We start from the raw sequence: 15,428 nt of genomic DNA, 5'->3' as shown, positions 1-15,428 counted from the left end.
GTGGAAAGAGACAGCGGAGAAGCTCAATACCATCAGTCAGAACAAAGCCAGAGGCCGACTGCAGAAAAAAAAAAGAGACCATCAATTGCTCATATGCAAGTTCAAGCTGAAGTTGAAGAAAATTAAAACAAGTCCACGACAGCCAAAGTACAACCTTGAATATATTCTACCTGAGTTTAGAGACCATCTCAAGAATAGATTTGATGCACTGAACACCAACAACCGAAGATCAGACGAGTTGTGAGAAGACATCAATGACATCATACATGATGAAATCAAAAGGGCTTAAAAAGAGAGGAAAGAAAGAAAAGACCAAAATTCATGTCAGAAGAGAGTCTGAAATTTGCTCTTGAATGTAGAATAGCTAAAGTGAACTGAAGAAATGATCATGTAAAAGAACTGAACAGAAGATTTCAAACAGTAGCTCGAGAAGATAAAGTATTATAATGAAATGTGCAAAGACCTGGAGTTAGAAAACCAAAACAGAAGAAAATGCTCAGCATTTCTCAAGCTGAAAGAACTGAAGAAAAAATTCAAGTCTTGAGTTGCAATATTGAAAGATTCTATGGGCAAAATATTGAACTCAGGAAGCATTGAAAGAAGATGGAAAGAATATACAGAGTCACTGCACCAAAAATAATTGGTAGACATTCAGCCATTTCAGGTGGTAGCGTATGAACAAGAACCGATGGTACAGAAGGCATTGGCGAAAAACGAGGCTCCAGGAATTGATGGAATACCAATTGAGATGTTTCAACAAATGGACGCAGCTCTGGAGGTGCTTACTCACCCATATTTGTGCCCATTCCAAAGAAAGAAATTCAAGCCTGATTCAGAAAAGGACGTGGAACAAGGAATATCATTGCTGTTGTCAGATGGATCTCGGCTGAAAGCAGAGAATACCAGAAAGATGTTTACCTGTATTTTATTGACTATGCAAAGGCATTTGACTGTGTGGATCATAACAAATTATACATAATGCTGCAAAGAATGGGAATTCCAGAACACTTAATTGTGCTCATGAGGAACCTGTACATAGGCCAAGAGGCAGTGGTTCAAGCAGAACGAGGGAATTCGATGCGGTTTAAAATCAGGAAAAGTGTGTGTCCTAGTTGTGTCCTTTCACTATACTTATTTAATCTGTTGGAATCAACTCAACGGCAAAGAGTTTTTTTTTTTTTTTTAATTCGATCTGTATGCTGAGCAAATAATCCAAGATGCTGGACTATATGAAGAAGAGTATGGCATCAGGATTGTAGGAAGACTCATTAACAACTTGTGATATGCAGATGACACAACCTTGCTTGTTGAAAGTGACCAAAAACCAAACCAAACCTGATATCGTGGAGTTGATCCCAACTCATAGTGACCCTATAGGACAGAGTAGAACTGCCCCACAGGGTTTCCGAGGAGGGCCTGGTGGGTTCGATCTGCCAACCTTTTGGTTAGCAGCCAAACTCTTAACGACTACGCAACCAGGGCTGAAAGTGAAGAGGACTTGAGACACTTACAGATGAAGATGAAAGACTACAGCCTTCAGTATGGATTACTCCTCAACATAAAACAAAAATCCTCACAACTGGACCGATAAGTAACGTCATGATAAATGGAGAAAGCACTGAAGTTGTCAAGGATTTCATTTTACGTGGATCCACAATCAACACCCATGGAAGCAGCAGTCAAGAAATCAAACAAAGTATTGCTTTGGAAAAATTTGCTGCTAGAAGAATGAACTAATCTATCTTGGAAGAAGTACAGCCAGAATGCTCCTTAGAAGGGAGGATGGCGAGACTTTTGTCTCACGTACTTTGCACATGTTATCAGGAGGGATTAGTTCTTGGAGAAGGATGTCATGCTTGAGGAAGTAGAAGGTCAGTGAAAGAGAGGAAGACTCTCAAGGAAATGGATTGACACAGGCTGCAAAAATGGGCTCAAGCATAGCAATGATTGTGAGGATGGTGCAGGACCAGGCAGTGTTTCATTCTGTTCACAGGGTCAGGAACTGACTCAACTGCACCTAACAACTCCACTTACAATATAATGACATTAGCCAGTTATAGGAATTTTTTTAAGGTTGTATTTCTGATTATCTAACTTTAATTGAGGTGAATTAAAGCAAAGCAGGAGGCAAGCACTATTTAGAATTGTCCCATAGAAAAATTCTGATTTGTGTAGGGGGAGAATTAACTAATAAGAGATGAGCCACCACCTCTGATGTAACAACATTGGGGGAAAGATAGTGAGGCTATCTTTGCACACAAGACCATGGTCCTGAGAATGACAAATGTATAAGAAGATTGATTCCCTCTTGGGTTTTGGAAACATGACCAGGTACATCTTCAGTGTTCAGATGAGGAGTTGTAACACTGTTCAACACCTAATGACATTCCCCATCTGTGATGGTTAATGTTACATGTCAACCCGGCTAGGCTATAATTCTCAGTGGTTTGGCAGACACTATATCACCTCCCATTTTGTGATCTGATGTGAGTATCCAATCAGGTGGAAGAGTAATTTCCTTGGCGAGGGGCCTGCATCCACAATATAAATGAATGGGTCTGCAAAGCTCACTCTTTCCAATCCTGCAGTTTCTCTAACCCACGGCTTTGGGTCTTGCCAGCCTCCACAATTGCATGAGCCGTTTACTCACAATTGTGTGAGCCATTTTCTTAAAGTAGATCTCTATATATTTCACTGGTTTTGCCCTTCTAGAGAACCCAGAGCTCTGGTGGTGCAGTAGTTAACCGCTCGGCTGCTAATCGAAAGGTTGACAGTTCAAACTCACCAGCAACCCCATGGGAGAAAGATGTGGCAGTCTGCTTCTGTAAAGATTTACAGCCTCGAAACCCTATGGGGGGGTTCTACTCTGTTTTATAGGGTCACTTTTATGAGTTGGAATCTACCCTATGGCAATGAGTTTTAGAGAACGCAGACTAAGACACCATCAGAATAGGATCATCAACGAAAAATGGGGCCATAGCAGCAGCCAAGCCCTTTGTCCAAAGTGGTTACGATAACATAAAATCTATCAACTCCAGGGAATATCCAGATAATGGACATCTCCTAGTTTAGTCCAGGAATATCCAACCTTTTGTTATTTATTACCCTTTCCTTGCCTTTATTTCTACAACTTGTTAAAACATGGCTAATTTCAATGATAAAAGAAAAGGAGACTAAAATATGCTTTCTGCAGTTACACAGGCTGAGATAGAAGCCATTCTGAAACTAATAAATATATAATTTTATTTAAAATGTTTTCCATTTCAATGAGCGGTTAGTATAGGGAAAAACATATGCTATATGGTTCTATTATTTGGATCTATGGTTTGGTTCCATTATTTAACAGTTATTGGAATATCTAACGAGATTTGTTTCAATTGTGTGTGTATATGTGTATATATACACACATGCACACAACACACACACACATAATACACAAATATCAGGCAATGTAATTGCCAAATTAATGATATTTTTATTATGAAATTCTTTCAGAATACTCAGTTTATGTAACATACTCATTGATTTCAATCACTGATTGATGGATCTGTTTGGGATTTTTAATAAATTTACATCTACCAAATTGGAAAAAATATATATACCACAGTTTTATAGCTTGACAGTTATGCAGAGTGAAGGTAAATAAAATTGTAAATATAAACATATTTCATAAAGTTTCTTATTGTTCTTGATAATGATAAATTACTCTGATCGTTCAATCTTGATATTGAGACATATCCAGATATTCCTTTTTTCAAAGCAAGAGAATTGTGATTAATCTTAACAATACAGTTTACAGGATGGAGGCTAGAAGATACTTGAGAATTACTGTCTTTAACAAGTGAAATACACTTTAGGTTCTGAGGGAGCACACATTTCTGCACCCATGTTACTTGAGTAAATTAAACTCCTAGGTCCTGGGCCCCATGCTGTGATGATGGATTTAACACTTCGTAATGAGTGCTGAGTAATATTTACCTGTATCCTTATTGGCATTAAGTTGCTTTATGTTAGAGAAATAGGAAACGTCTGTTGAGTTTATTAGAGCAGTATTAGGTTTAAGACTTAAAGACTTTTCCTCATCTGTTAAAGCAAATAACTTCTACTTATGAAGTCAGACTGTTTAGATACCCAGTGCTGCTATAACAGAAATACCACAAGTGGATGGCTTTAACAAACAGAAATTTATTTTCTCACAGTTTAGTAGGCTTTTTGCTGTAGTTAGGGGCCGCCAAGTCCATTCCAACTCATAGCGACCCTATGTAAACAGAACGAAACACTGCCCCATTCTGTGCCATCCTCACAATCATTGCTGTTTGAGCCCATTGTTGCAGCCACTGTGTCAGTACATCTCATTGAGGGTCTTCCTCTTTTTTGCTGACCCTCTACTTGACCAAGCATGATGTCTTTCACCACGGACAGATCCCTCCTGATAACCTGTCCAAAGTAAGCGAGGCAAAGTCTCACTATCCTCACCTCTAAGGAGCATTCTGGCTGTACTTCTTCCACAACAGATTTGTTTGTTCTTCTGGGCTTCCATGGTATATTCATCTTCCTCCAATCTTGATGCCACATTCTTCTTCATATAGTCCACCTTCTTGGGTTATCTGTTCAGCATACAGACTGAATAATTAAGGGTAAAGTATATACCCCTGACACACAAATCTTCCCTGATTTTAAACCACATAGTATCCCCTTGTTCTGTTTGAATGACTGCTTCTTGGTCTATGTACAGGTTCCTCATGAGCACAATTAAGTGTTCTAGTATCCCTATTCTTAGCAATGTTATCCATAGTCTGCTATGATCCACACAGTTGAATGCCTTTGCATAGTCAATAAAACACAGGTAAACATCTTTCTGATACTCTCTGATTTCAGCTAAGATCCGTCCGACATCAGCAATAATATCCCTCATTCCACATCTTCTGAATCCAGCTTGGATTTCTGGCAGTTCCCTGTTGATATACTGCTGCAACCAGTTTTGAGTGATCTTCAGCAAAATTTTGCTTGACTGTGATGTTAATGATATTGTTCGATAATCTCTGCATTTTATTGGATCATCTTTTTTTAAAATGGGCACAAATATGGATCTCTTCCAGTTGGTTGGCCAAGTAGCTGTCTTCCAAATTTCTTGGCATAGACGAGTGAGCACCACCAATGCTGCTTCTGTTTATGGACACATCTCAATTGATATTCTGTCAATTCCTGGAGTCTTGATTTTCACCAATGCCTTCAGTGCAGCTTGAACTTCTTCCTTCAGTACCAACGGTTCTTGATCATATGCTACCTCCTACAGTGGTTGAATGTTGACCAATTCTTTTTGGTATAGTGACTCTGTATATTCCTTTCATCTTCTGTTGATGCTTCATGTGTCATTCAATATTTTATGCATAAAGTCCTACAAAATTGCAATTAGAGGCCTGAATTTTTTCTTTGTTTTTTTTCAGCTTGAGACATGGTAGTGTGTTCTTCCCTTTTGGTTTTCTAACCTTAGATCTTTGCACATTTCATTATAATACTTTACTTTGTCTTTTCAAGTCACCCTTTGAAACCTTCTGTTCAGCTCTTTTATTTCATCATTTCTTCTGTTCACTTTAGCAATTCTATGGTCAAGAGCAAGATTCAGAGCCTCTTCTGACATTCATTTTGGTATTTTCTTTCTTTCCTGTCTTTTCAATGACTTTTTTGCTTTCTTTCATGTATAATGTCCTTGATATCATTCCACAACTCACCTGGTCTTTGGCTATTAATGTTCAACGTATCAAATCCTTCTTGAGATGGTCTTTAAATTCAGGTGGGATATACTTAGGGTCATATTTTGGCCCTCATGGACTTGTTTTATTTTTCTTCAGCTTCAACTTGAACTTTTGTATGAGCAATTGATAGTCTGTTCTGTAGTTGGTCCCTGGCCTTTCTCTGACTGATGATATTGAGTTTCTCCCTTGTCTCTTCCCACAGATGTATTTGATTTGATTCCTGTGTATTCATTCCAGTGAGAACCACGTGCACAGTTGCCATTTATGTTGTTAAAAAAGGTATTTGCAATGAATAAGTTGTTGGTCTTGCAAAATTCTATCATACCATCTCCAGCTTCATTTCTGTCACCAAGGCCATATTTTCCAACAACCGACCCTTCTTCTTTGTTTCTAACTTTCCATTCCGGTCACCAGTAATTATCAATGCATCTTGATTACATGTTTGATCAATTTCAGACTGCAGATGTTGGTAAATATCTTCAATAGTTTCATCTTTGGCATTAGTGCTTGGTGGGTAAATTTGAATAATAGTTGCATTAACTTGTCTTCCTTGTAGGCATATGGATATTATAACTGACAGTATTGTTCTTCAGGATAGACCTTGAAATACTCTCTTTGAAGAATATGATACCCTTCCTCTTCAACTTGTCATTCCTGTCATAGTAGACCATAAGATTGCTCGATTCAAAATGGCCAATACCAGTCCATTTCAGCTCAGTAATGTCTAGGATATTGATCTTTATGTGTTCCATTTCATTTTTGACAACTTCCAATTCTCCTAGATTCGTACGTTCCACCTTCTGATTATTAATGGATATTTGCAGCTGTTTCTTCTCATTTTGAGTCATGCTACATCAGCAGATGAAGGTTCTGAAAGCTTGACTCCATCAACGTCATTAAGGTCAACTCTACTTTGAGGAGGCAGTTCTTCCCCACTCATATTTTGAGTACCTTCTAACCTGAGGGGTTCATCTTCCAGGACTATATCAGATAACTTTCCACTGCTATTAATAAGGCTTTCACTGGCCAATTTTTTCAGAAGGAGACCACCAAGTCCTTCTTCCTAGTCTGTCTTAGTAAGGAAGCTGTGCTGAAACCTGTCTATCATGGGTGACCCTGTTGGTATTTGAAATACCAGTGGCATAGATTCCAGCATCACAACCACAGACCAGCCACCACAGTACTGTGTTTGTTGTACTGTGGTTGCTTGTTAGGAGGCTAGAAGTCTGAATTCAGGGTGCTGGATCTAGGGGAAGGCTATCTCTCTCTGTCAGCTTTGGAAGAAGTTCCTTGTCTCTTTTAGCTTCTGCTTTTGGGCAAACTTCATGTGGCTTGGCATCTTTCTTCCCCCGTCCCTGGCTACTACCTTGCTTTTAATCTCTCTTATATCTCAAAGGTGATTCACTCAAGATACACCCTACACTAATCCTGTCTCATTAACATAACAAAGACAACCCATTCCCAAATGGGATTATAACCGCAGGCATAGAGGTTAGGATTACAACACCAATTTTGGGGTTACACAATTTAATCCAAGTTGGCTAAGATCTCACACTTTGAAACCTAGGTGGCTTTGGCCTCACCTTTTAGACACATGAAAGATGGTGGCCCTACTCTTTGAAACCTAGAGGGTCCTGCTTCCCGTGCTCCTTCCAACAGTTCCACTGATCTCTGAGCTGCTCCCAGGATGGTCATTTTCTTTTCTTGGAGGACAATAGAGGTAGCTCCTTTGGCCTGTTTTCTGCCTGTAGAATTCAAGAGATAAACAATGTTCTTTCCTTTAGTTCTTTATCCCCTTTAGTCTAAGATGACAGGTTTTCTGCTGTGGTAGTTGGTGAGATCAGTCACAGACTTAATTTTCTTAACAAAAGGTTCTGTAGCCATGTCCCTGGTGAACATTCTAGGGCACATGTCCTTAGTTTGTGCAATAGAATTTTCCAAATCTTTAAGTTCTGTTTTCATTTTGTCAGTTTATTTTTAAGTCCATCTCTTTCCTCCTGCATTTTACTATAAGCAGCAAGGAGAAGCCAGGTGGACCTTTTAAGATCTTGCTTAGAAATCGCCTCAGCCAGATAACCAAGTTCATCATTTACAAATTCTACCTTCCACCAAACATTTGAACATAATTCAGACAAGTTCTTTGCCACTACATAAGAAGCATCACCTTTTCTCCATTGTCCAAACACATGTTCCTCATTTTCTGTTAAAGCCTCACCAGAAGCACATTTAATGTCCACATTTCTAGCAACGTTCTGTTGTTGGCGCCATATGTATTCTCTAAGATGATAGAGACTTTCTCTATAGCTGTCCTCACTTCCTTCTGAGCCCTCACCAGAATTGCCTTTGTCATTCATAAGTCTACCAACAGTCTCTTCAAGGCAATCTAGGCTTTTACTATTAGGCACCTTAAACTTTTCCAGCCTCTATCCATTACCCAATTCCAAAACCACTTCCAAGTTTTAGGTATCTGTTAGGGCAGCACAGCACTCTTCCAGTACCAAATTCTGTCTTAGTTATCTAGTGCTGCTATAGCAGAAATACCACAAGTAGATGGCTTTAACAAACAGAAATTTATTTTCCCACAGTTTCGGAGACTAAAAGTCTGAATTCAGAGTGCTGGTTCTAGAGGAAAGCTTTCTCTCTCTGCTGGCTCTGGAGGAAGGTCCTTGTCTCTTCAGCTTCTGTTTCCTGGTTCCTTGGAGATCTCCATGTGTCATGGCATCTATCTTACCCCATCTCTGCTCTACTGGCTTGTTAAATCTCTTTTAGATCTCAAAAGAGATTAAATCAAGATATACCCTATGCTTATTCTGTCTCATTAACATAACAAAGACAACCCATTCCCAAATGGGATTATAATCACAGGCATAGAGGTTAGGATTACAACACATATTTTGGGTGGATACAGTTCAATCCATAACACAGATCAAAATAAATATACTTCAATTAACCTACTTGTTGTTTTTTTTTTTTTTTTTTTTATACCCAACCCAGTCCCAGTGCCATAGAGTTTAGAGCCATAGAATTTATTTTACACTTTCAGTCTCTGTGGGAGTTGGAGAGTATGCTGAGTTAATGATGTCTTGATTAAAATTCTTGACTCCATTCAAGAAAAAAAAAAATATATATATGTTTAATGAAAAGTATTTTGTAAATTATAGACAAATAAGGCAAGAAAACTGGAAAAAATGTTGCTCTAGTACATAAGTAATAAATTTTATTTTTCACCTACTTTTAACTTTTAAAAAACTTTTACTTTTATGTAAATAAACATTTTAATGAAAATAAAGGTCAAGGTCAGTCAGTATTTCTGCTCTGAACTCATTTTAGCATTTTTTTTTTACTGATTTATTCAATTGTAGCTATGGGAAATTGCATAGTCTATTTATGGATAGTGCTGACAAGCAGCTAAATAGAGGGTAACCTTCATTTTTAAGATGTGTGTCCAATTGAATTAGCAAATTAGCTGCATTTTGTCACAATTCAATATCTGTGAATCCTTAACTCTTACAATTAATTGCCACGAAAAGGTCATGTGTGGCCAGATACGGGTCATCAAAAACACTGCCTTTCTATCAGTGCCCTCTTTCTCTTCATCATTTATATTTCCTTGCCATTCTGTGGAAGAAATATGCTTTAAATGAAAAAAAAAAAGAAAAGCAAAAATATATTCTAAAGTATGCAAAATGAATCCTGGTAGTACAAATTGTTAAGTGCTCAGCTGCTAACTGGAAAGTTTGTGGTTCAAACCCACCTAGTGGCTCTGAAAGAGAAAGCCTGGTGATCTGCTCCTTGTAAAGATTGTCGTTAGGTACCATAGAGTTGATTCTGACTCATAGCGACCCTATGAACAACAGAACAAAATGCTGCCTGGTCCTGCACCATCCTCAAAATCGTTATTATGGTTGAGTCCATCCAAGGAGCATTCTGACAGATTTATATGTTCTTCTGGCAGTCCATGGTATATTCAATATTCTTTATCAACACCACAATTCAAAGGTGTCAGTTCTTCTTTGGTCTTCCTTATTCATCGTCCAGCTTTCACATGCACATGAGGTGATTGAAAACACCATGACTTGAGTCAGGCACACCTTAGTGTTCAAGGTGACATCTTTGCTTTTTAACACTTTAAAGAGGTCTTTTGCAGCAGATTTGCCCAATGCAATGTCTCTTGATTTCTTGACTGCTGCTTTAATGGGTGTTGATTGTGGATCCAAGTAAAATCAAATCCTTGACAACTTCAGTCTTTTCTCCGTTTTTCATGATGTTGCTTATTGGTCCAGTAGTAAGGATTTTTGTTTTCTTTATATTGAGGTGTAATCCATACTGAATGCTGTGGTCTTTGATCTTCATCAGTAAGTGATTCAAGTCCTCTCCACTTTCAGCAAGCAAGATTGTGTCATCTCCATAATGCAGGTTGTTAATGAGTCTTCCTTCAATCCTGATGCCTCATTCTTCTTCATATAGTCCAGCTTCTGGGATTATTTGCTCAACATACGGATTGAATAAGTGTGGTGAAAGGATACAACCCTGATGCACACTTTTCCTGATTTTAAACTACACAGAATCCCCTTGTTCTGTTCAAATGACTGCTTCTTGATCCATATACAGGTTCCTCATGAGTACAATTAAGTGTTCTGAAATTTCCATTCTTCGGAATGTTATCCAGAATTTGTTTTGATCCACACAATCAAACGCCTTTACATAGTCAATGAAACACAGGTAAACATCTTTCCGGTATTCTCTGCTTTCAGCCAGGATCAATCTGACATCAGCAATGAAATCCCTGGTTCCATGTCCTTTTCTGAATCCAGCTTGAATTTCTGGCAGTTCCCTGTCAATATACTGCTGCAGCCGCATTTGAATGATCTTTAGCAAAATTTTACTTGCATGTAACATTAATGATATTGTTTGATAATTTCCACGTTCCGTTGGATCGCCTTTCTTGGGAATAGGCAGAAATATGGATCTCTTCTGGTCAGTTGGCCAGGTAGCTGTCCTCCAAATTTCTTGGCATAGACGAGTGGTCACTTCCAGTGTTGCATCAGTTTGTTGAAACATCTCAATTGCTATTCTGTCAATTTCTGGAGCTTGTAAATATTACATCCAAAAGACCCTACTGGCAATTCTACTGTGTCACAAGAGGCGGCTATGAGTCAAAATCGACTTGACCACCTGACAACAACAAAAACAGAGTGTGAAATCATTATGCTTATGTCTTTGCATTATTTGCAAGCTATTTAAAGTGAATTTTGATCTCATCTATAAAGGCAACATCTACAGAGCCATCATAAAGGAGAATTACTTAATATTAAACCATTTGGGCAGTCAAGTAAAAACAATTCAGGCATTTTGCTTGAATTGCATGAGACTGCATCAGTCAACTCTCTGCTACATATGGTTTTTATATTTCTATATTTTACTAATAACCATATGATTGTTAAATTGCTTAAGAAGCATGGGAGCTTATACAAAGTTACCCTTTCTGAAGTGAAGGTTACAGAAAAAAAAATGCATCAATTAAAGAAGTTATGATCTAAAGGAAATAGCTATGAAAATTTTAACTATGAGTTGGGGAAATTATGGGTAAATGGTAATTAAACGTGTTTATTTTAAGAAACAAAATTAGGGTAATTTACATCATAATAAGGCTTACCTCTGGGAAAGTTTCCTTTATTAATACATCTAATATTCAGGGTATATTCTTAAGGAAATTTTAAAGTGACTTCAACTTGGATGTTCTGTGAAATGCAACATTTTCCTCTAAGCCTGTTTAGTACTCACTGAAATTGTATAATGTCTACTTCATGTTGGAATCTCGAAATATCATTACTTCCATCTTTGGTAATACAACCTCACAGTTTAACCATGACCCTTATTCATTTTGTGTGGGACTTCAACCAGCCCTGTTGAGAATGTGAACTGTGTATGCTGCTGGTATACTCACACTCTGAAAAATCCCCAAGCACCTTTCAGGAGTGATTAGAAAGTCATGTTTCTTATCAACCACATTGTTAGCAGGCACAAAGATCTGAGAAAGGAGCCCTGGTGGCGCAGTGGTTAAACACTGCACTGCTAACCAAAGGGTCAACAGATAGAACCCAAAAGCAGCTCCACAGGAGAAAAGACCTGGTGATTGGCTCCTATAAAAGTTCCCATTGCCTTACAGTCGATTCCATGTCATAGCAACCCTATAGGACAGAGTAGAACTGCCCCATAGAATTTCCAAGGCTGTGATTTTTACAGAGGCAGACTGCCACATCTCTCTCCCGCAGAGCAGCTGGTGGGATTTAAATGCGGACATTTCTGTTAGCAGCTGAGCGCTTAACTACTGCCCAACCAAGGCTCCCTCCTGTAAAGATTACCGAAAAAAAAACCAAACCCACTGCCGTTGAGTCCATTCCTACTCACAGCGACCCTATAGGACAGGGCAGAGCTGCCCGATAGAGTTTCCAAGGAGCGCCTGGCGGATTTGAACTGCCAACCTCTTGGTTAGCAGCGTTGTACTTAGCCACTACGCCACCAGCATTTCCCCTGTAAAGATTACAGCCTAGAAAACCTAATGGGGGCAGTTCTACTCTGCCTACAGGGTTGTTATGAGTCAGAAACGACTAAAAGTCATGCATCAACAAGGTCTGAGGAGTTTAAGAAAAAAAAAAACCTGCATAACCAGACAAAAACAAATTCCATTCCCCAACATTTTACCTTGCAGTTTTGCTTCCTAAAGAGCTACAAAGGAAAAATCAGAATCAAAAGTTATGTCCCAATGCACGACACTGTACTCTGCTCTAGAGTGTCCAAATGCAAATGCAAATAACCGGATTCTGTTAGCGATACTATCGAAAACTTTGCCATAGAATTTCAATTTCATCATCTGAATTGCACGTCCTCAGCTTTAACAGCCTCTGTTAGAGTGCCAGATCTATTTCTTGGTAACGTAAACCTACCCCCATGTCAAAATATTTGGATTTTATTCTAGAATAACAGAATGTGGGCTGCTTCCAAGGTTAGTTGTAAGGAAATAATAAAGCGAGAAAAATCATCCTGTCTTTTCTAAACCATGATTTATGATTAAAAAAAAGAATAATTTCTTCTTTTCCCTAACATTCTTTTCTTCCTGTTTTGTTTTTATATTCTATGTAATAAGAATGAGGAAAGAAATCAAAGGAAAATAATAAGAAAGTTGGGCTATGGTCAAAATTGTAGAGTTTTAGAGAATTGATGACTTTTCTATTTTAGGTAATTTAGGATCCCTCAAATACATGTGGGAGGAGCAATAGGAGCAATTTACTATTCATGGTAAGAAAAAATGATCTTAAAAAGACCATCCCTATTATTAAGAGTATAAAATGTAGCCAGCGCACAGCAACGAAGTCCTCAAAGTGATCGGACACAGTTTCAGCTCTGCAAGGCATAAATATACAAGCCAAATGTCACAAAGGAGGGTATTTTGCTTCTATGAATAATTTTGGGAGGCTCTGTTAAAAAAAAGAAAGAAATATACAGACAATATATTCAGTAGAGAAAGTATTGTGTTCCATTACTATTCTTTTTTATATGAGTTATTTAATCTACCTTGACTACATTTTGAAAGATTTTCCAATTAACATTCAATAAAAGCTCAAAATAGCCAAGGCAGTTTGGGTTTCATGTGTCCTAGGCTTAGTGGTATACATTCCCACTAAAAGAGGATCTTGGCTTGAAACAACTAAAGGCAGATCGGCTACTTCCAAATGAGAATGGGTTTTGCCCCAAAGCAAAAACCTGTTAAAATCTATGCATCTATGTCCCATGTGATATCTGTTCCTTCTCTTCCTCTTTAAGTCTCTGAAATTAATAGGAGAGATTCCATGTGGCACATTTGTCTTGGACTAGTCATTGACTCTATAATTCCCTATTACACTGCAGAGGCCAAACCGAAAAGCCCAGTGCCGTGGAGTCGATTCCTACTCATAGTGACCCTATAGGACAGAGTAGAACTGCCCCATAGAGTTTCCAAGGAGTGCCTGGTGGATTTGAACTGCCAACCCTTTGGTTAGCAGCCTTAGCACACTTAATGTCCCACCCAGAAGCTAAAATGATGGGAAAGAAATTGATGATTAGCAATAGAAGGCTATGTTAAGTATATTCATCACAAATATAATTTAAAACAATGGGAAAAATCATAAACATGCAGCTTTTATTTCACTTATTTCCAATAGTTTATAAAATTGTACATCTGTATAAAATATTACTATATTACTTTAACATAATACTTTAAAGAAGGAGTCATAAATTTAAGTCCTATGGACCAGCCCAAAGATAAGTTTCAATGGACTGTGAGCCCTCTATGCTCATGTGCAAAATTTTGTGTGTATGGCGATATGTGAATTTATTTAAGAAAATACTGATAGTTTTTTTTTTTATCATATTCTCAAAAGGCTCTGTACACTGCCCCTCAAAATAATATGCCCTTTGACATTAGAGTTGACAAAACAACTTTACCATTATTACCTCCTTTGATCCTGAAAATAACACTGTGGAGAAAAACAAAAAAAATTATCACCTTTCTTACTTATACCTGGGGAGACTGAAACTTAGGGATATTCAGTAATTGGCTCAATCACTCGAGTAATAATTTTAGAAACCAAACTGAGGTCCCAGGAAATCTGACATCTATTTCAGTGATTCTCTCATGTAGGATTAAAAATTGTGCAACTAGTTTTAAATACAGTTCAATCTATTTCTTTTAAAAGATCACCGTAGATTCCCATTGTTTTCCCATTAAAAACAAATATTAATTTTTATTTCACTTTGGGATCTCAGACATGTCACTTATCAAATAGATCTTTGGTCTAATGCCATAACCCCATCTCTCTGCAATGCTATGTTTTGGATCCTGGCAGGAGGGAACAGTGTGCTCTGAAGGCTGCAATATTGAATTCTGTGGCGGGTCAAAGGATGAGGGCAACTTATTTGCAAAGCAGAAGTCCTGAAAGAACAATATTTCAGGTCTTTGACCTCAATGATAAAGGAAGGTTATTTGATAAGCAAAGTCAAAGGAACATTCTTTTCTTTTCACATGAAAGGAAATACAACACCGATGTATATAGACAAAAGATTACAACAGACAAAAATGAGTTTTTGGTTTTTTTTTTTTCCTCTTTTCATTTGGATTGACATTCTTCCCCCAAGTGGACATTGCAACAGTACTAATAAACTAGGAAGTAGCCTTTGACACTGAGGGAAGATAGTGTATCTTTTGAATGTCACAGAGTTAAGGGGAATATATGGAATTTAAAGAATTAAAGAATTTTTGGTTAATAATAAGTTAACTTTGACAATATTCAAATAAAAGAAATGAGAATTGTATAATGGTTTGAAATAGGTGACCAAGTAAAAAAAAAAAAAATGTCTACATGCATTTCTACTTCCATCAGGTCAAGAAAAATTAGGATAACGATATTATTTCTCAAGGCTCCTATAAAAAGGTTTTAATACATTCGAATATATCCTTCCCATGATGAAAAATGAACTATACTGGAGTGCACTTTAACTCCTTCAGGTCACAAAGACGTAAGTATCAGTCAGAGTTCAACCAGAGAACCAAAACCAGTAGGAAGTAGAGATTAAGGGATTTATTGCAAGGAATTGGCTGACACAAATGTAGGGTCTGGCTAAGCAAGTCTGAAA

Source organism: Loxodonta africana, chromosome X (assembly GCF_030014295.1).
Source record: "Loxodonta africana isolate mLoxAfr1 chromosome X, mLoxAfr1.hap2, whole genome shotgun sequence".
In the NCBI taxonomy this organism is placed as follows: domain Eukaryota; kingdom Metazoa; phylum Chordata; class Mammalia; order Proboscidea; family Elephantidae; genus Loxodonta; species Loxodonta africana.
This window is presented reverse-complemented; position numbering follows the sequence as displayed.